This window comes from Ischnura elegans, chromosome 12 (assembly GCF_921293095.1).
Source record: "Ischnura elegans chromosome 12, ioIscEleg1.1, whole genome shotgun sequence".
In the NCBI taxonomy this organism is placed as follows: Eukaryota; Metazoa; Arthropoda; class Insecta; order Odonata; family Coenagrionidae; genus Ischnura; species Ischnura elegans.
In genome coordinates, this window is record NC_060257.1 from 13,003,662 (window position 1) to 13,024,065 (window position 20,404).

General features: G+C 38.2%; 1 protein-coding gene across 1 annotated transcript in view; it reads right to left on the reverse strand.

Annotated features, from left to right (window-relative positions):
* Positions 1-9,189, reverse strand: part of LOC124168970 (carbohydrate sulfotransferase 5-like) — a 112,942-nt gene extending 103,753 nt beyond the window's left edge. The window contains exons 1-2 of the mRNA XM_046547393.1: positions 8,982-9,189; positions 8,683-8,807 (exon numbers count right to left, since the gene is read on the reverse strand). The gene's annotated coding sequence lies outside the window, so the exon portion shown is untranslated. The remainder of the gene's footprint in view (positions 1-8,682; positions 8,808-8,981) is intronic.
* Positions 9,190-20,404: the final 11,215 nt, after the last annotated feature.

A 20,404-nucleotide genomic window follows, 5' to 3' on the forward strand; every position in this document is an offset into this window, starting at 1 on the left:
CGGTGAAAATAAAAGAGTGTGGAAACAGACAAGTTGTTTTAATAAGCTGAACATTCTCATTTTTCCTATCCCCAATATTCAATTCTGAATGTTTAGCTTGATGTAAAAAGGAAAACATAATGGGGGAACGCTGATGTAAATCGTGTCAGAATTAGGAAAGAAAAGAAAGTATGATAGGATACAAAAGTATCGCATACGAAAATAAAAGCGGTACAGCGCTCGGTCCACTCCGATTACGCCGCCAGGTCGGAAGAACCGCGTCTGACAAAAAAGTAATCGACGCCCACGCCTGCTACTATGGTGGTTGATTGCTACACCTATGGTACATACGTATACAACAATCTCTTATGCTACGGGATGAGAACGATCAAAAACGTTATTATTACATGAGTTGTCAGACGGCTCATCCTGTCGGCAGATTCCTGAAGTTACTGGCTTCAACAGCTCTGTAACCGAAACTACTCGACTCGAATTTTCGAGTATTCGCACATCCTCAATCATTTCCCCACTTTTACACCAGCAAAATAAGAAAATGAATGAATTTAATGCAATATGAATTTTGAATGAAAAATTAAATTTTTTTTCCACATAATATTTTCATTAGTACAGTATCATCATCATCATCCTCAGGCTGACGATATAATATAAAAGAAGTAAATTCCATAAATTATCGCCATAAATCATCAACATAGAATGGAATAAATATGGATTAGAGGAGTCAACTCTGAAAATACATCGAGGCCGCAAGTTCTTCAGACGAATTAAGTTCAGCAAGGGTACATTTTTTCATGTAACCCGATGCGCAGTGCGGCAATAATTTTCTTCCATTTTTTACCCGTTCTTCGTCAAATCGTCAATCATGGAAAAGTCATCTCGTGATGAAAACTACCATAAATATAATATGGTTTGTAGAAGTAAACTCCGGAAAAGACATCGAAGCAGCTAAAAAAAAAGCTCGACTCAATTTTAATACATAAACTGCGGCAGCTTGCAGTCAATTCTTCAGATGAAAGATAGATGGAGTTTATAGAAAGAGTATTTTTTGTAAACCCCAAGAGCCATCAAGCTAATTTATCGTTAAGCGCATCATTTAATTTTTTTATTATTTTCCTCTTCTTTCCCTGAAGCTATTTCTTCTTCCTAGAATGGAGAAGCAGTACCAATCAATTTTCAATTGACTCATTGCTTTCGAAGTTATCAAAGATTTGTGTTGTTTACAACAAATCCATCAATTTTAGTGGTATAAACAATTTGCTTTCTACAAACAGTTAATACTGGATCTGGCTTCCTTATGTCAGAATTGCAAGTTACTGGAATAAAAATTACGGAAATACCAAGCGCTCAAAGTTGGGCAACATGATTTAATGCGCAAAAACTGGTATTTTTTTGAGAAAAATTTAAGCACTAATACTAACTAAAATTAACCGCGGATCTAGGGTAGGGAAAAGTGGGGGCTAAGTGAGGGTTGACCTACCAGCATTAGTGGAGGTCAGAAAAAAATTACAATAAGGTGAAATAGGATCGAAGTTCAACTGCCCTGATGACGATGCTCGAGTCGAGCCTCGAAACGTCGGCCATGGAAAGCCTCAACCGGTGGAAAACCCGAGAAGAATTCCTTCTTACAATAAGGTGGTTTCCTAAATTTTTCTTAAATCCCTTAATGGAAAGATTATCACTCCTGGAGTACATATTACACGCTTTTAGATTTTTAAATGACGATATCTATTTTCCGCGATTAAATGAAAAGTGAAAATTTTCAAGCGCGCGAAAACGCGACGGCTAATTATAAAGAGAATGAGGGCTTCAGGGATACAACACACCGGGGCCGAGAACAAAGTCAGAGACTTATACGCCCGATCACCCGGGGAGGGTCTGAAGAGGATTGAAAAAGGAAAGAGGCGCCGCCGCGATAGGAGCCCGCCGAAGCCTCTGGGGTAGGATAGGTTCGGAAGGGATGGGACAGGGAAAAACACCTCAACGCTATAGAAGCGAAGAGGGCCCTACTAATTAGCGAAACCGCAGGCAAAGCCATTAATGTGCCAGCGATTTTAGAAGATTTTCCTATGAGGAAGAAAAATCCATTGATAAATTCGCTAGATAATCGGCTAATTGTAAGTATGAATGCTGGGAAAAGCGGAACGGCGGCTGCCGGAACCAGAATGACGTCACACGGGGTTTTCCCAGTATTCACACTTAGCCGTCGCGTTTTCACGAGCTTGAAATTTTTCACTTTTCAATTAATAGCGTTAAATAGATATCGTCATTTAAAAATCTAAAATCGTGAAATGCGTACTCCAGGAGTTATAATCTTTCGATTTAGGCAATAAAAAAATGATAGGAGTAATAATCTTTCGATTTAGGCAATAAAAAAATGATAGGAACCACCCTACTCTGTTCACCACATACTCTCCATCCCTTCTAAAACATATGACCGAACCACTGCATCCTTCCATCTTAATCCATTATAAACCAACGTTGTTCTAAGTAACATAAAAAATATATACATTTTCAGCACTATACAGGAATGAAACTACAAATCCTTTTGTGCTGTAAAGTTTAATGGTGAGATAAGCTAGCTGCCACAATGATTATGATTGAGTAGAAAATTTCCACTTATTAAAATGAGAAGTCTTGAAATTTTATTTCTTCCAGAAGGAGAACTGGGTTAGAAAGGGTTAACCTTCCTTGAGATCTTAACCAGCCTTGCCATCCCCCTGATGGTATCATTCCTAATCTTTTTTCTTATTGTTTTTCCTATCATGGATACCAGCATTCTCATCTCTACTACATCCATATCATTATCGTGGTGTTACTTAACAGGCCAGGTTTCAATGCCTTATCACTGTACTGGCCCCACAACGGTTTTATATGCTTTTTCTTTGGTCCTTTTCCATTGGATCTTGCCATTAAAAACATCCCTGACCCTTTTTTCCCCTGATACCGTAAACCAGGAGGCTTGCCTTCCGTTTAATTAAGAACAAGATGCGCCAAACAACAATCAGCCTACACAACAACAATTAGACAACGGAACTTCTTCCTCATCCTTCTGTCTCATTATGTTTTCGCTAATATGCCGAATGAACCGACGTTCAGGATGAAAGCGAAACGTTACATCACGCTCGCCCAAGCAGTTTTACTCTTTTCACAAGCTAAGAATGGCTACGGTAAAAACTCCATCGGGATTCGAACCCTCAGGTTCGACGCTGGGCGCTTTAACGACCAACTTTTAAATCGCCTTTCCCTTTGTTTCTCTTTAATTTCAAGGACAAGGTGATGTTAAAAAAATCCTTGGCGGAAGACCCACTAAGAAGCTTAGTTGTTTAAAGCACACGGCGTGAATTCTGAAGATCCTCCTTCGAGACTAGGTCAAGGCGATTTTTTTCTCTCGCGAATTTTTTGAACTAAGTGTGCACTTTCGGGTGACTCCAAGAACAGATTGTCCTCGCCTACTCCATGGTTTTTACCCCAGCATACTCTGGCATGAAAGATATAGCAGTACGTATCTCTCCCTATCGACCGGTTATATTTTATAAAAAAAATAAGTCGTTAGTAATATATAAGAACGGAGAACGTTTGTACTGCTTAAATTTGCGCAATCATGTACCGCGAAACCCTATAAAAAAAGTTAAAATTATAAGAAGCATGTCCAAATGACATGAGAAAAATCGTAGAACTGTGATTATTGTAAAACTGATCAAGTTTACTACAGCCAAATTTTTTTTCGCGAATAATTTGCTAAACAATAACTGAAGTATTATTAATATTGCTTTTTTTACATTTCCAGTTTCCAGTGTAATTCGGAGTAAAATCTTTGATACTTGACATAGTGAAAGAAATTTTCTTTTTCAATGCTTCTTTATTTCAACCAACCCAGTTTTCGGCACGCAGTGCCATTTTCAAGGTGCAAAAATACAAGTGTGGAAAAATAAAAGTACTTTCATCATGTTAAATATTGTTTTTTGTAACGTTGCTGCATTAAACTACGAGGATGCTCAAACAAAGAAGGAAATCGTTGCCGGGAAAAGATGAGTGATTTCCTAATTGCCCAAACCTACACAACATCATCTCAATCATTTATAAAAAAAACAGGAGACACGAACAATTCCCAGCACAGGCATATATTTACTCCGAGGATGCACACACCTTAGATACCGTTCCCCGTAACTAAAAAACTCATAGTAACGGTTAAACACACCTGACTCTGAGGAAGCATGGGAGAAGAAGCGTTAGTTAACAAAAAAAGACGCGGAAATCACCCCAATAGCCGCGCTCCTCTTTATGGGAGGAATCTTAGTCGATTCCTAGGCTGTGAGCACATGCTCCGTTCTCCAAGATGAGTTAAATTACCCAATACGACTCGGATTTCCGTTTCTAAGTTGGCAATGGGGTCATTCGTTCAAATCAGATATAAAAATTCAATAAACAAATTAGGTAGATGGAAGGGAAAGATAAGATAAGACGAGAAAATATATAAAACCCCCTCTGCCCTCCTCTCTTAATTTCAAAATAAAAGACGCGGAAGTTGCAGCCCAGTTTTCATGGGTTGGTGACGTCATTCGAGTTGTGAATAATTTACGCGATCCTTGGAGAACTTTTAGTGGCGGGAATGAATCGCTCACGTACGCAAACTAAAACGAAAGACCCATGCGCAAGGCCGATGAGTTGCGGACAAGCGGTGACCCGCTCGGCATGCGCATGTGACGTCACAAACTTATCTAAGAAAGGGTCAAGGCCGTCGATTTTTCGTAACGAATAGCTCGAGAGATAAGCGACTGACAGAAAAAGGGAAAATTCGGGTCTACTTAATTTTCCAATATTCACTCAATTGATAATAAAATAATTATGGGAAAAATTAATGTCTGCAGAACGAAGTCAATTAATGTCACAACCATGAATATATGCAGGGCTTTAGATTAGATTTAATCATGAATACAGGCTATAGACATTCCATTTTCAAACTCTCTCACATTGCCTCAATATTTTCACAATGAATTTACCAAGCAAATTATGCCTATTAAACCACTTATCTTTGGAATAATACAATATTAACAAACTAGGTACATTTGCACTCGATATTCAGAATATGTTCAAAGCTGAAATCGATGTACTTTAAAAAGTTTTTTCCAACTGAAAATTATACAAAAATGTTCATATCTAAAGACACCACACATATACTACGAGCAACTGCATCTCAACCGGGATTATTGACGGCACTTAAGTGAAGCCCATCTGTTCCAAGACTATAGTCTCAAATTCCTTAGAACAACACATTGTGATCATGAATCTTAAACTATTAAGCAAATATGGCACTAAGGATACATAGAAGTGAAGTAAAGTAAGCCTAATTAGAAGATTTGCCATATTAAATTTAGTGGAAAGGTATGAATTTATAATGAATTTAAATAAGAAATGAAACTTTACTCAAACTAAGTAACCCAAGATTGTTTTGAAAAAAAAATTATATTATTTAAATTAAATTATATTATATAAACTAATTATAATCTTTCCCCATTTTAGCCCAAAAAAATTGTGCCTCATGCCTGATCTACAAGGGGTGCTAAAGTCGCCTTGAAAACCCAAACAATCCATGATAAATTGTTAACCTTATTCCCAAAAGCCAAAGACCAGAAAAAGCCAAAAGCTACGACTTATTGTAGATTTAATTTTACCCATTTTTTTATGCATTAGGAAAGTTGCTTCATAATATAAATCAAAAGGCTAAAATTACAGGGTATGGCAGTACTCAAACTTAACACGCCTATGGCTGTTAGGCCAAAACCTAGGAGGGATAAAATAAAATCTGATGAAAAAGTACATCATGAGATTAGATTTTAATCTAAGAATGTCGTTCATCATTTAATACCCATAACTTTTTCAAAATAATACACAACATGGATGATGGAGTAAAGAGCTCAAGCTTGAAAGAGGGGTATGTGGCTATTCTGAATCTGCTGCCTAAATGCCAACAAAATAAATTTTAATTTTCATGAGAAATAAGTAGCCTTCACTGGACAGATTCAAAATTAAAAAATGGTCATCAGAATTACCTAAAATTACAAGTTTCAATTCTTAATGTGGTTTATTCTCTTGCAACTAATGGAAGTGGACTTAACATAATAAACACCTTAGCACAGGTAATGATGTAATTATCCCACATTTTTCATTCATAAACTGAGATGGACGTTTAACAGAGTGGCGTGTCGAAATGGTCGAACCAACAGAGAGCCTGATTGGCATTCCTAATAATTTAAATCCTTTGAATTGGTGAATAATATAGGTCAATGATAAATGATGGTTATGAATAATACAGTGGATGCAACAATACAATAGGGCACATTGTACGAAAACAAATCAATATTTTACACAAAATTGAAAACTGTTTTGATTTCCAAGAAACAGCAATATTTCTGCAATGCTCAAACGTAAAAATGTCAATCTAGGAAATGGTGACCACCACTCAAAAAAGAAAAGAGCCCAAAAGAGAAACAACTTCAATTATGAAAAATAAGCCGTTAAAAAAATCTTACAACGTAGTAGATGTAACAGAAATAGAAGATGGCAAGAATTACGCATGGAACTCTGAATAACATTTCTCCCTCCTTATTGGCCTTATGCATGGATATAAATGAAGGATATGTGAGAGAAGCAACGTCCGTGAAAAGGTAGCTGATAAGAAAATCGAGTGGAGAAATGCATCAAAACTGTCTTAGGATTGCCAGCGATGACAATATAACAATAAGGCATAAAGACAAATTACAAAATATGGACTAAATTAGTGCCCTGAAAAACATGAATTTGAACTGCAAATCAAACATGACTTAGGTTATCAAGATCAGCCTTGTAGAATTGTTAAATCTTGTATTGTTAGATAAACTGAAATTTCTTTTTAATAATCCAATGAGATGTATATCTTAGATATTTATCTGTATAACTTTTGTGACTCAGAAATGAGACTGTTTACTGAAAACATTCATCTGATAGAATTGTTTCAAAAAAGGGTACAGTCCCAATCCATTCAGCAGCAACTGATACAAATTATGAACTAAGAACATTTGTGAAGCTTAATGGATTAGGGTAATTCTGTATGATATTGCAATTAGAAAAATAAACTTTAGAAGTTGATGTTTCTTCCACTTTTATGAAACGTATCACTCCCTAAAAATAGATTTTTAAATTATCTCACAACTAATTCAACATATTCATGACACATTTTAATTCCAAAAATCAGTGGCATAGCCAGGAATTTCGTTCGGAGGGGGTGGTCCAATGCCAGGGGGGAAAATTTTTGAAAAACAGGGTACTAAGTAATGGATTTTAAACTAATTTTAATAATTTTCATAATCGAAAAAACTTCATTTGTTAAAGAAATATCTGGAAAATTCATGATTTTTAAAAAATATTTTGTTTTCTTTTATGAAGGAAAATAATTGTGTTTTTATATTTTGGGGGGAAGGGGGTCCGGACCCCCCAGAACCACCCCCCCCCCCCCCCAGGCCATGCCACTGCCTAAAATAATTATTCTGGAAAATTTCCCTCAAAGAGAGTTCATAGTCACAATTTCAGCAAAATCAACATAAAAAAGTACAGGTGCAAAAATTCTGACTAGCATCATGTTGGAAAACTAAACAAGGCAGCTATACTGAGAATTGCTGTCTTTTACAAAAATGATGCAGGTACACTGAATCAAAAATGAAAGGCCAAACCATGTACCACAGCTCACTCAACATAGAAACACCAAAACAGAAAGTTGTTATTAAGGAAGTTGAAGTTGAAAAGTCAATTGCGAACGAAAGCAGTGCACTGAATGTGGCAGGCTACAGAAGTGCAATGGTACTGAAGTACATATATTATGTGATAAACAAATACACATGACACAAGAGGCAATCACTTTGATAGAGCCCTCCTTCCTGATTCGTTAACTTAGGCAATGAGTGTTCATTCAAGAAATCCATGTGAAGTCAATTTTGTGAATGAAATTCTTCAAATTACCACTTGGGTTAAAAGATTTTTACCGTAAGCAAGCATAGTTAATCATTTCAGATTCTTTAAAACCTAGCAGGCCTGGCAAAGACAGCAATTGAAATACCATAAAATTCATGACAGGGGATAGAGGGAAAATAAGAGTACTTCTGACAAATAGGAAATTCAATAAGCACAGCAACGGGCACGCGAAATATTCAGGATAAAGGGAGACAGCCAAGACTAAGGGAATGATATTTCATTGGAGTCATTAAAAACAATTCACATTTATAATAATAAAAAAATGGCATTATTTTATCAACGAAATTGTAGTTGCGTATTGGAAAGCGGTACATTTGAACTGACGTTTAAGAAAATACACGTTTTGAATCTGTAAATACATGTTTGAGTCCGTAAACTACAGGTATAGACAGCTTGGAAGTTAGGGGCAATTGGTTATGGTCCTTGAAATAAACAATGATAAACACTTCTACTAAATAATGTCACGATGGTTAGTATCAAACTTCATTTCACGTAGTCATATAGGCACAACATTACGTTGAAACTGAGTGAATCTAAGAGAAAACGGAGGAGGAAATATTACGTGCTATGCTATATCGTAGACTCCTACGTCTTCGGAAAAAGGAACAAATACTTAACGATCTCAGTTTCGAGAATGTATTCTCCTGAATTATCAGGAACAAAAGAGTGAAATTTACTTACACTTCTTCCAGGATGACACCAATGCACTCCTGTTCTCCGGCAAAATGACCTCATCGGTGCTCGTTCTGTCTACACAAGATTGAAAGCCACCATGAGACCCGAAAGAATGTCTTCGTCTCCATCAGCTATCCACAACAGCAACAGAACAGTACATTATATCAGAAATTCACAAGTAATACAGCTCTTTGAAGGCTTTAAATTCAGAATCCAAACATGAAACACCAAGCGTAGATGAAAGACAGTTCGCGCTGATACACCCTACGACTACGAGCTTGAAGCAGATCTCCAGCAACACTTACACCTGAATCGGTAGGGCCACCGCACACATTTGAATTGGTCGGGGAAAATTCAACCACAACGCGATAACGGGATAGATCGGTGTCTCGCACAATGCTCAAGCTTCAGGAACATGCGATTATCACAGCCGTCGTAGCCTCATAGCGGTCAACGATTTCGACCGATGCACCAATTCTCCAACTCCCCAACCCCAATTTCAGCCCACTTCGACACTGACGCTCTATGCGGACAGCGTGAGAACTTCCAACTAAAATGACAATAGAATTTGAATTACAGTGCGGGAAAATAAACGAATGAAAGGAAATCCGTTGCGGCAAGAATAATGAAAATAATCGATGTATACCGTAAATACTTGAGCTAAAGACAAAAAAGAAGCTTTTTGGTCAGTTTTCGCAAAAAATCGAGACAATACATACCTATGAGTGAAAATACAGTTGAAAAATTAGAACACAATAAGTGAGATTAGAGTCGTGTAGTACTAGACGTCTAAGAGAATTTCGGATATTGTTTTCAAAGACTGTTAATTTAGGCTTTTTTACATGGTAAAACTAAATTAATATCGGTGATTAATTAATAAATTTCTTCAATGCCTTGAAAAGCAGTTGAGCCTTTCAGTAACCATGTGAAAAGTGGAAATCAGGCTTACGTTTTATAAAGAAACTTTCCTCTGCTATTAGAATTTGAGGCCACTCTGACACTGACTCATTCCCCCTGAAATTATCAATTCGTTAACTTATTGTAAGCGAAAATTCCAAAGGTAAAAATCAATTACCTTGAATAGGAATTGAAACAAAACTTGCCGAACTTGTTCCAAGTAGTCTACAACCATTGAAACCAGTGGCGGATGCAGATAGGGGGCGCAGGGGGCGCGCGCCCCCCCCCTTGCGGGTCCACATGTATTGCCGAACATTGCAAAACCACAATTGTAACTTTTTTATATCATAAGATGGCATTGTCTTTTACATGTTTATAATCACTTTAAATAAAATTGCGTGGGAGGGGAGAGGGATTCTTGTGACTTGATCATCTTTTATTACGATAAAATTAAAGACAATTCAAGATATGTTGCGCCCCCCCCTTGAGTTTTTTCTGTATCCGCCACTGATTGAAACCAAAGCTTGTGAAGACATTACATTGCAGTGGAAACTTCATGAGATTTTAAGTGATTATTGATGAAAACATGAAAAATACTTGCATGCATTAACCTATCAAGCATGTGCGATGCAGCATATCGATGGCCAAGTTCTAACAACACGTATCTCAAATTCGGCCGGTTTGAAATATGCGTCTTAAGCAATGTGTAATAACATTAAAAAATAAAATACAAGCAAAAACCAGCTCTTTTTTTGCAATTGAATGCTTCTTTTTCAGTTTTATGAACTTTTGGTTTTTAATTTCAGTGTACAAGTCAAAGAAATCAATCATTTTTTTAGCTCTCCTGAAAAGCTGCTATTTTTGAGATATGTGTTGTTAGAACTTAGCCATCAATTTGCACCCTCGTTATTCCGTTCCTACATTGTGCTTTAATCGTAGGTATTTAAATCGCCCAGGGTGATTTAATTCGGAGGCATTGGAGATTTTTTGCAGACATTAAGTAAAATATTTTTAGTAATCGCTCTCCAAAAAAAATTCCAAGAGAGTATATTGTATGAAAAATTGTTTTGACTTGATAATTATTAATACATGCATACTACTTATAATTCTCAGAGCCATTTACTTTTGCCTGCTCCCTGCATCTGGTGGCACAGTTTGACTGTTCAACTACTAACCACCGGCACAGTGTTTAGACTGTGCCATTGGTTAGTAATTGAACAGTCTGTGGTGTTACTCAAAACAGGATCTTACCCAGGTTCCTGGACAGTTTTTACATCAGTATCTTGTCTTATTTCTCTTTCCGTTTTTCTCAATCAGTACACCCTGTCATCTTCTTTCAACCTTAAATGCTTCAGTTTGTTGGTTTTGCCGAACAAAATGCCATCTGGTCTGTCGAGCACATTCCGTATCGGTATCCGAGGGCTGTCCTTTGTGCTGTTCTAAATTCTGTCCCACTATGATTTCGTTCACTAATTAGTCTTAAGATTCAAATATTCACTAATCAGCAAAATTTTATAGTGCTAAGGATGTTTTTTTTTACAACTTCCTTTCTATTTCTATCTACAAAACTGAGAAATTTGATGGCCAATGAAAACCTTTCCTTGCTCATTACATCGAGAAAAAATGGAGTTTCTAATAAATGTTTTCCACTAAAATACTGAAAGCTAAGTCTGAAGATTGATTTCTTAATTATTCCCATCAATATGAGCAAACCTAAAAACACTCTTATTTCCTCCAGAGTAGTTGGAACCCAATTTTGAAGGAGTGATTTTTTTGCTTTGTAATTTTCTTCGCAAATTTTGCTATGTAGCAGTTTGTCTCAGTCACTACAATTGTAATTATTTTATCACCAAAAACTAACTCAAAATATGCGAAGGGATCATCTTTACATGGAACAGCTGATATTTGTTTTCCAACTAAATCACTCGCAAAGGTTAGAGGCACATCTTCACTGCCGATCTCTTCCCTATTATTATCTTGAAAATTCACAGAAAAATGAGATGGTATAAATCTTTCAACCTGGGGTCATGGGAGTATCCACTTGAAACCTTCGAAGTGATATTAGAACATTCTGCACTCTCTTCTTCCAGGGCATCAAGCACATACTCATCGGACAACTCACGAGAGCTAGAAGGCATGGTCAAGTAAGGAGGGGTTCAGATACAGAAGGGACCCAAGACCGAAAAAAATAAAGCCACGAAGCAAACGTAGGCATGAAAAAATCCCAACCCTAATTTCAAATGTGGTAAATTAGATACCAGATGCTGACAGCTCTTCAAGGTTCCAAGAAGCATTGGATGACAATGCCTAGATGGTCCATGCCTTCACTATCATTGCCAAGATGAAAGAGAAAGGAAACTATGAGGCAGAAAAACTGATGATAATGAACCACAGAGAAAAGCATTCAGCACCCTCACACAGAACACACAATCGCTAAGAAAGCACATAAATCGGAGCGTAAGTGGAAGAACATCTTCCATGAGCTTCCACCAGACACTGCTCTTAGAGGAAGCATCCTGGCATCAGCTGGAAAAAATATTCTCAAAAAATACGAGCACACAAACAAAAGCAATGAAGAGGCTTAGAACGAAAGCAGGCAGATATATCTCACATATATACTCACTAAAGTACATTATATGGAAGCTTAAGAGATAGGAATTCTAAATGAAAGATTCGGACACCTATGGTATGTCGCACACACTTGAGGCATGGCATTCAGAGGATGCAGACAGTGCGCCGCGCACGCTGAGAGAAGGAACATGGGCATTTTAAGTCACGCTTGATCAAGCCTCCTGGCTATCAAAAGCCTATCAAACCCCTCATGAGGGGTTAAATAGGTATATCTTGCAGTAAGATCATATGTGCATTTCACACCACTGCGTTATGGAGCACAAACCAAAGAAAGAATTCTTAAGAGTATTACTTATAGGCAAGGGTGAGCCCAGGGTCAAAATTATAGGGGGGCACAGCAAAGAATTAAGGCGCTTCAGAAAGAAAAAGGAATTAAGGGGGGGTTTCAGGCGCAAAACACTCAGGTGTCTGAGGGTGTGGAATACCCGCCAGGGTAAGGGGGAGGTGCAAGGGCCCTCCCCTAGAAAAATTTTCAGATAAATGGTTAAAAGTGGTGAGTTTTACGGCCTTCTGAGGGATATTTTATTAATATTTACACCACATATTCTATAAGCAATATTAATTCAATTAAGTGAAATTTGAACTTGTAAATTTCTCTGAGCTCTGGGGGGTTTTTATGCCCCAAAATCCCCCCTCGCTGCACCAATGGAGGGGTAAGCCATGGTCATTCAAGCTATGACAAAGCTGTTTCTAGAAAAGATTATGAAACAAAAATTTCAAGAAAATTATAAAAGCACCATTAGTTTTTAAAATTATTTGCTCGGAAAAAATATTTTTATTTAAGTAACATTTTTTTACATATTAATGTCACTTAATTTTAAAGAAAATTTGTTAAAAAAAATGTTTTGAACTAAATATACTTTTGTTTCAGGGAGGGGGCTCCTGCCCCCTCTGGATATGCCTATGATTACAGGTACCTAATTTTTGCAATGTCCTCTATAAACATTTTTTAAATCAATAATAATCATTGATCAGCCTATGGTAGACCTTTACAGACCCATCAAAAAAAACAATTTTGCATTTGGGCAGTGTTGTAATGAATAGTTCACACAAGAGGAGTAAGAGTGACAGAATGAAATGCATATCCTCCATTGCAGAAAACAAATGGAAAAAAGAAAATGGAAGGGATTTAAAGAAAAAATAGAAATGGGTAGATGGGGATAGGTCTTTTTGAAATTACGACTTAATCATATTTATAATCCTTTTACTGCCAGCCCATTTCAGGTGGGATGTGTGAAGACTGCCAAGGCTATTTTCCGGAATATGCAACATTTCAGATTTAAAAATTTTTCAGCTACTTAATTTTATTTAATACATCTAGATTTTTTCCAATTACTTAAGATATATTTGTATCTTATAACCATAGATAGATTATGGGGGTTTACTTAAATTACAGCCGTTGAAAAGGCCACAATCACGAAAAAAAAGTCAAATAAGTTGGGCCGATAAATCGGCCCCTGGCAGTTTTTGCTCAACCAACGAGGGCCGATATATCGGCCCGGTGGCAGTGAAAGGGTTAGTACTGACTGTTTTGTAAAAATTTCTACAAATACACATTTGATTTAAAATACATTTTCAATGGACAGTAATTGATCCTTGTTACAACCAGCTGCAGGTAGCAATCTAGGAGGGAGGTTGATAGCTGAGTAATGGACCATCTTATTAGAAGAACACTTTTCATTTCAACAAAAAGCATTTTCACGAAGTCATGTCACAAACTTTTCAACACTTCTTTGGGTGCGGGTATAATTACTGATACCTAAGTCCATGGCAAAACATTTGGGATCATGGAATTGTATAAAACCTCTTACATACTTCATGTTCACTGAGACACTTCTACTCTGCCGCTAGGTGTGAGGATAAGGCTGATTAGGGCCTTGGGTCTTTATAGTTGTGTTGTGGGTTGCATAAATATATAGTTTCCTGATACTTTCTTTCACTAGTATCTAAAAAATTAAGAACCATAGGGCACTTTCGAAAAAACCATTTTTTCTTAAGTACTTTTCTGTAACACTGTTAACCCTTTCACTACTATGAACGTGCCTGGTACGTTCGCACGGCAGGCTGCTGTGAACATACTTTTTCTTCCTCCTTGCCATGCACTTTTGCCGAAGCACTTCAAAGGGCCCCTTTCCTTGACGAGCTCACCCTCGCTGTCCCCTCACTTCAACCCTCCAAGCAGGGGGCCTCCCACCCCAAAAGTGACTGCTCTGACTGCATTTTGAAAACCTATCAATCAATGCAATCATCAAAAAATGATTGTTTGCATCGCACTCCCAATCAGGCCATCATAAGTACGTCTTTGAACCATGTTTCTGCGATGAGAAATAACGATTTTGTTAACTTTGCTAAAATGACCAATTTCCAGTGGCCCGCATTCACGTTTTTAGCAAAGTTAATAAAATTATTATTTTTCATTGCAGAAACACCGTTCAAACACGTACTTGATTGCCTGATTGGCAGGAGTACGATGCAAACAATCATTTTTTGATGATCGGATTGATTGGTTCACTTTCAAATTGCAGACAGAGCGGTCACTTTTCGGGAGGGAGGCTCCCCCGCTCGGAGGGTCCAAGAGGTGGGCCAGCGAGGGTGAGCTAGTCGAGGAAAGGGTCCCGGATTTGCGACCCTATGAGGGTGTACCACGACCATCCTGGAAGTACCTGCTCCATGGTCCAACGAAAAGCATTTTAACCTTTTCACCGCATGTGAGGAGAAGGTTTTCGGAGATTGAACAGCAGTGAAAGGGTTAACCCTCTTAGTGCTATCCTTCTTTCTAGGGTATTGGTGACAAATGCAGAGGATATTTTCATAAAATGTATCAACTGAAAAAAAAAATTAATGCAAAGTTATTTTATTACACATCCATAAGCGTTCTTTTTTAATTAATGAGGCTAAACTGATTACTTTTGACATAATAGTTTTAAGTTCACTGAAATAAAATATATCAATGTAATAAGTTATAGCAAATTAAAACATGAACTAGGTAACAGGCGATACATCGGCCCGCAGCACTACGAGGGCTAAATATGAAAGCGATATCGTTGTGACACTTGCGTTTCATCTTCTAAATGACAATAAAAAAGAAGCATTCCAAATTTCAAAATTGAATACTGTAGACCTTCACTTTACAACAGAAATTGGTTCAGAGGACTGATCATAATGTAAATTCCTAATACATATGTTGAATTTGGTATTATTTCCGGAAGAGGAATGACTTTTACGAGCATCAGTGGGTGCATAGTTTGCCATGTCAACCGTATCCTGCCAGTGCCTATGAGAGGAAAATGTTTTCCGTGCTACGAGTAGCATGATAATATTTTATTAAACAAATCTCAAGGAAGCTCTTTTTTGGGGTTGAGTTACCCTAGCATTCTCATCCCTCCAATTTGGGACCCAATTCAACTGGATGCCCGGCTATTGCTCCAGCCCCTGTACAAGAGCCTCTGACACTTTCTTAGTAGGAGTCCACAGTTGGCTTTTTGCATTAGCAGTGTTTTTTAAAGAAATATTGCAAATAATTTTCAATAATTTACACTAATAATAGAATAACTAAAATTTTTCTAGCAATGTAGAATTTTAAACAGATATCTAGCGTTGATAATAACTTATGTAGTTAGTAAACACCAAGCTGTACGACTTGAAAGAAAATAAATTCCCCAAGGCAGTACTCTTTGCTGGACAAAAAGGTTGGGGGGTGGGAATTTGGAGGGATGACCAAAGAAAATGATAAAAATATAAAACTAGGATAATCACACTCACGCACCACGCGGATTTTGCTCCGAAGAACAAATTTTGGCATAGGTCTCAATCACACACACACTCAGGTTTGCGAAGCTTCCGATTACGCCAGTGGCCCACACACACCAAAGTAATAGACAAAAAATATAATACTAGGAAAATCACGCTCACACTCACACACTACGAGGATTTGCTCAGAGGAGCTCTAAGTCTTTAACTCCAGAAGTCTGTGAATAGTAATGCCACAATTTCATTAAAAATCGCTTACACACAGAAGAAAACAAAGATTACATTTCAAAATATAAAAAAAATGGAGTATGCAACAAAATGTTTCTTTGCAAAATCGATTGACATTTTAACCACCTCACAATGGATTCCTGCAGCAAGGAGGGTCATAAATGAGAGAGCTGGTCTCACTTTATTGCTGAGGAGTGGTCAAGGCATTGCTACCTCAGCAGTCACTTGCCTTTTCCTATGCCAGCTATAGCCAACGTTCGGTCATTTGCGTAGAAAAATCCATGCCAGCTCTACCTGACGCTAAGTCGTCTGTATATGAAAATACTCATTGGCTCCACCCAACGTTTGGTGCTAAAAGGTTGCAATGCAATACGTAAATTAAAAATTAGGTGTATAAATGCATAATTGGTAACATATTGCACCAGTGGCAATATAATCAGCAAAGTCAAAATTTATAAAATGCATGCGTAAAAACTGCTCAAATCATATGTCGAATTCATTATTAGTGTAACCCAACATAAAGAAAGGTCTACTATAAATTGAAATCTCATTTGAACTCAATGACTCATTGATCATGTGCCCTCTTCACAATATCCCACGCATCATTTGCTCTCATTGTCCTTATTTCCATGTTCATGGCCTCCTTTTCTCTACAAGAGTAGGTACCACTAAATGCCTCAAGTGGTGTTTGAGGTTCCTTGATCCCTACCCTTGGCACGTCAGAGTGATTATAAACATCAGTCCCTGCTTAAGCCACTTTGCAGCATCCACAGGTCTCTTCATTCTTTTGCCTTTGGGATCTTTTTGTCTCCTCCTGTGCTGGCTCCTAGTGCCGTCCCGCTACATCTCGTTGAGACTGATCCCTGGGTCGAGACTGATCTTCTACTGGTTCTGCCTGGTCACCATCTGGGTCTCCTTCGATTACTTCCCCTGAAGCTATTTACATCTCCAACAGCTCATCAATGGGGTTCTCTTCATCCTCATCAACAATCATGGTGCAGGCAGGAACAAGAGTAACAGTTCCACCTGAAATAGAGAAAAATTTCTCCTTCTCCCATCCCATTTTTTCTTTTATTGGTAAACATTCTTCCTGAAACATAACATCTCACCATATGATGAAATTGCTTCTATCCAAAGGCTGTAACCATTGCTGATACTCTCCTCATATCCAATCACAATGCATTCTTCTGCCTTGATGTCTGCCATGCTTCCTTGTAAATATTTTACCCATGCCCTGCACTCAAATACTTTGATTCATTTTACTTTATCTTGCGTAATTTATCGAGCAGTCCATTATTCCAGTGGAATTACATTTTGAATTGTAGCTCACGTGCACCAATTTCTGGCAAATACTTCAGCCACCATGGCTTCAGCCCAAAAGTTTTTGGGTGCTGTTATTCCATCATCATCTATTTCAGTCAAGGTTTGATTTTGCCTCTCAAAGACTCTGTTTCGTTGAGGGAACAGTCCTTTGATGGATATGCCTTCTTGCTTCAAATAGTTCTTGAATTCTTTTCTAGTGTATTTCCTCTATAGTCAGATTGGAATTTCAGTATCTTCTTCCTATGTCATTTTTCCATCAACATTTGAAATTTAAGGAATATGCATCACTTTAATGTTTCAAACAGGTAACTATTACACAACTTTAAAAAATCATCAATCATCGCATATTGAGACCCTCCAGCAGAGGCTGATGCTAGTATGCCCACTAAGTCACTGTGAATCAATTCTAGTGGACTTTCACATACCGTATTTCTCCGAATATAGTCCCCCTCTGAATATAGTCCCCCCCCCCCTAATTTTGTGGCTTCAGTTTCGGGAAAAGTTAAAAAAATGCGTTTGAATATAGTCCCCCCTTTACTTTTACCACAGGCATTTTTGAAACAAAAACGGGGGACCATATTCAGACATACACGGTATTTCCGCATGACACCTGGGATAACTTAATTTACATAGCTTGCCGTTATTACAAACTGAACAGTCATCTATTTCCTTTTTTTCCTTTAAGTCCTTCCTTTAACAGGAACGGTATTTCCACCTAAGCTTTCCAATGCAAATGTCCGAACCACTGATATTACGCCTTAATGTTACCAACCGTTCTTCTTGCTACTCCTATCATGACTTTACTCTCATTAGTTAATATTTAATTGGTGTCATTACAGCTCTCCCTAATGCATTCATTCCCCACATTGTTGATAATGTATACCCTGCGTATGATGATGCGTTGACCCTGATTCCTTGTTACATATTTCACTCTTATGGTAATCTCTCTTCTTTTCAGTTTGCCCTTTCCTTTTTGCATATTTTGCATTCTTGTATGTATGTACTTCATAATTGTCTATACTTTCACTTCCTCCTTCTTTCAACTTCAATTTGTCTTTCCTTTTCTGTCTCTTTTTATCTACAAGAAGGAACTTCTTCACTAGTTAAATTGCTGGATTTTGATACTCCACCCACCTAACAAGTCCCACACATTTGTTGAGAAGCAATCCCTCCAAACTGAACAGTACATATCGTCAAACTGTATTCCTACTTTAGTTAGTTTTATGTTGTTGAATGCTTCAGTGCCCCCTAAATCCACCATTGATCTGAGGCATACCTTTTCATTTCCATTTCCCTCCTCTGTCTGATCTTATTCCATCCATCTTCCTACTTCTGTCTGATCCTATTCCTCACTGGGCTGATATTTCATTGAATTGGATGCAATTCATCCTGATGAAGTTTTGGTTCATGTAGGTATACACCTTTCCCTTGGGCTACAACCTCGTCGCGGTGGAAAGGCTTGCGCGTTCCTATGACTCCTAGAGCTGCACTGGTGGGATTAATTCTGAATTATTCCCGGTAGGGCCACCCATGCCACAGAGGTCAAAGGGTAGGAGCCACACGAAAGGTAGTCCACATGATGGTGTCACGTGAAAAACAGTTGGAATGGAAGTAGGAAACCCTACCAACTATCTCTTCCCTGAAAACATGGAGTACAACCAAATGAGCCTCGGAATCTCATCGCCCGGGACCCATCCGCAAAGGGCGGGTGTCGGGCACGGCAGTGAGGTCGGCAAGGTCCTCAGGGTGATCAAAATGCGAAATCCTTGCAGAGACTTATCATCAACATCATCAGCAGAAGCAATGAAGAAGGAAGAAAAGAAGACCAAGAAGATGGAGAAGAAGAAGTTGGAAAGTCGGGAATCTAGGGAAGGATAGTAAGAAAAGGTTTTTCGAACTAGTGCACAGGATCTATGAGGAGGGATGTTGGCCAGAGGATTTCGTGAAGACGGTTTTAATTCAGCCTCTGAAAAAGAAGAAAGCTGTGGAATGCGGAGATTATAGAACTATCAGCCTAATATCGCATGCGGCGAAAGTGGTACTGAGGATATTGAACAGACGAATGGAGGCAAGGGCAAACGAGTATTTGGGCGAAGATCAATTTGGTTTTAGAAAAGGGAAATTTACTCGTGATGCAATAGCAATAATGAGGTCCCTCGTGGAGAGGAACCTAGAATATGAGCAGGACGTATATGCCTGTTTCGTGGATTTTGAGAAAGCGTTTGATAGGGTGGACTGGGTTAAGTTAATGGATATTCTCAAGAGAATAGGTGTAGATTGGAGGGATAGACGACTGATTCGTAATCTTTATATGGCCCAGACTGCACAAGTGAGGGTAGCGGACAGAGAATCTGGGTGGGCAAGCATTGGCCGAGGTGTGAGGCAAGGCTGTCCTCTATCGCCGCTGCTTTTTAACGTATATGCTGAGGAGATGGTAAGAGCAGCATGGGACGAGTTGGAAGCTGGAGTAAAAGTGGGTGGAATGATGTTAAAATTGGTGAGGTTCGTGGATGATCAGGCGCTGATTATTCAGTCAGTGAGGGGACTTCAGGCTCTAGTGGATGCGTTATACGAGCAGTGCAAGGAGTATGGGATGAGGATTAATCGCAAGAATACTAAGGTAATGCCGTTTTGTAAAGTATCGCGAGCAAGGAATGTGAGACTCAAGATAAAAGTAGCTGGGGAAAAACTTGAACAGGTGGAGCAGTTTAACTATTTGGGCAGCACATTAGAGGAAAACGGACACAGTAGCAAGGACATCATAAAGTGAATTGCACTAGCAAAGGAGGCGTTCATGAACAGGAAGGAGCTTCTGAGAGGATCGTTATGTAAGAGTTTAAAGAAATGGTTAGTGAAGAGTTTGATCTGGAGTGTAGCTCTCTACGGTGCGGAAACGTGG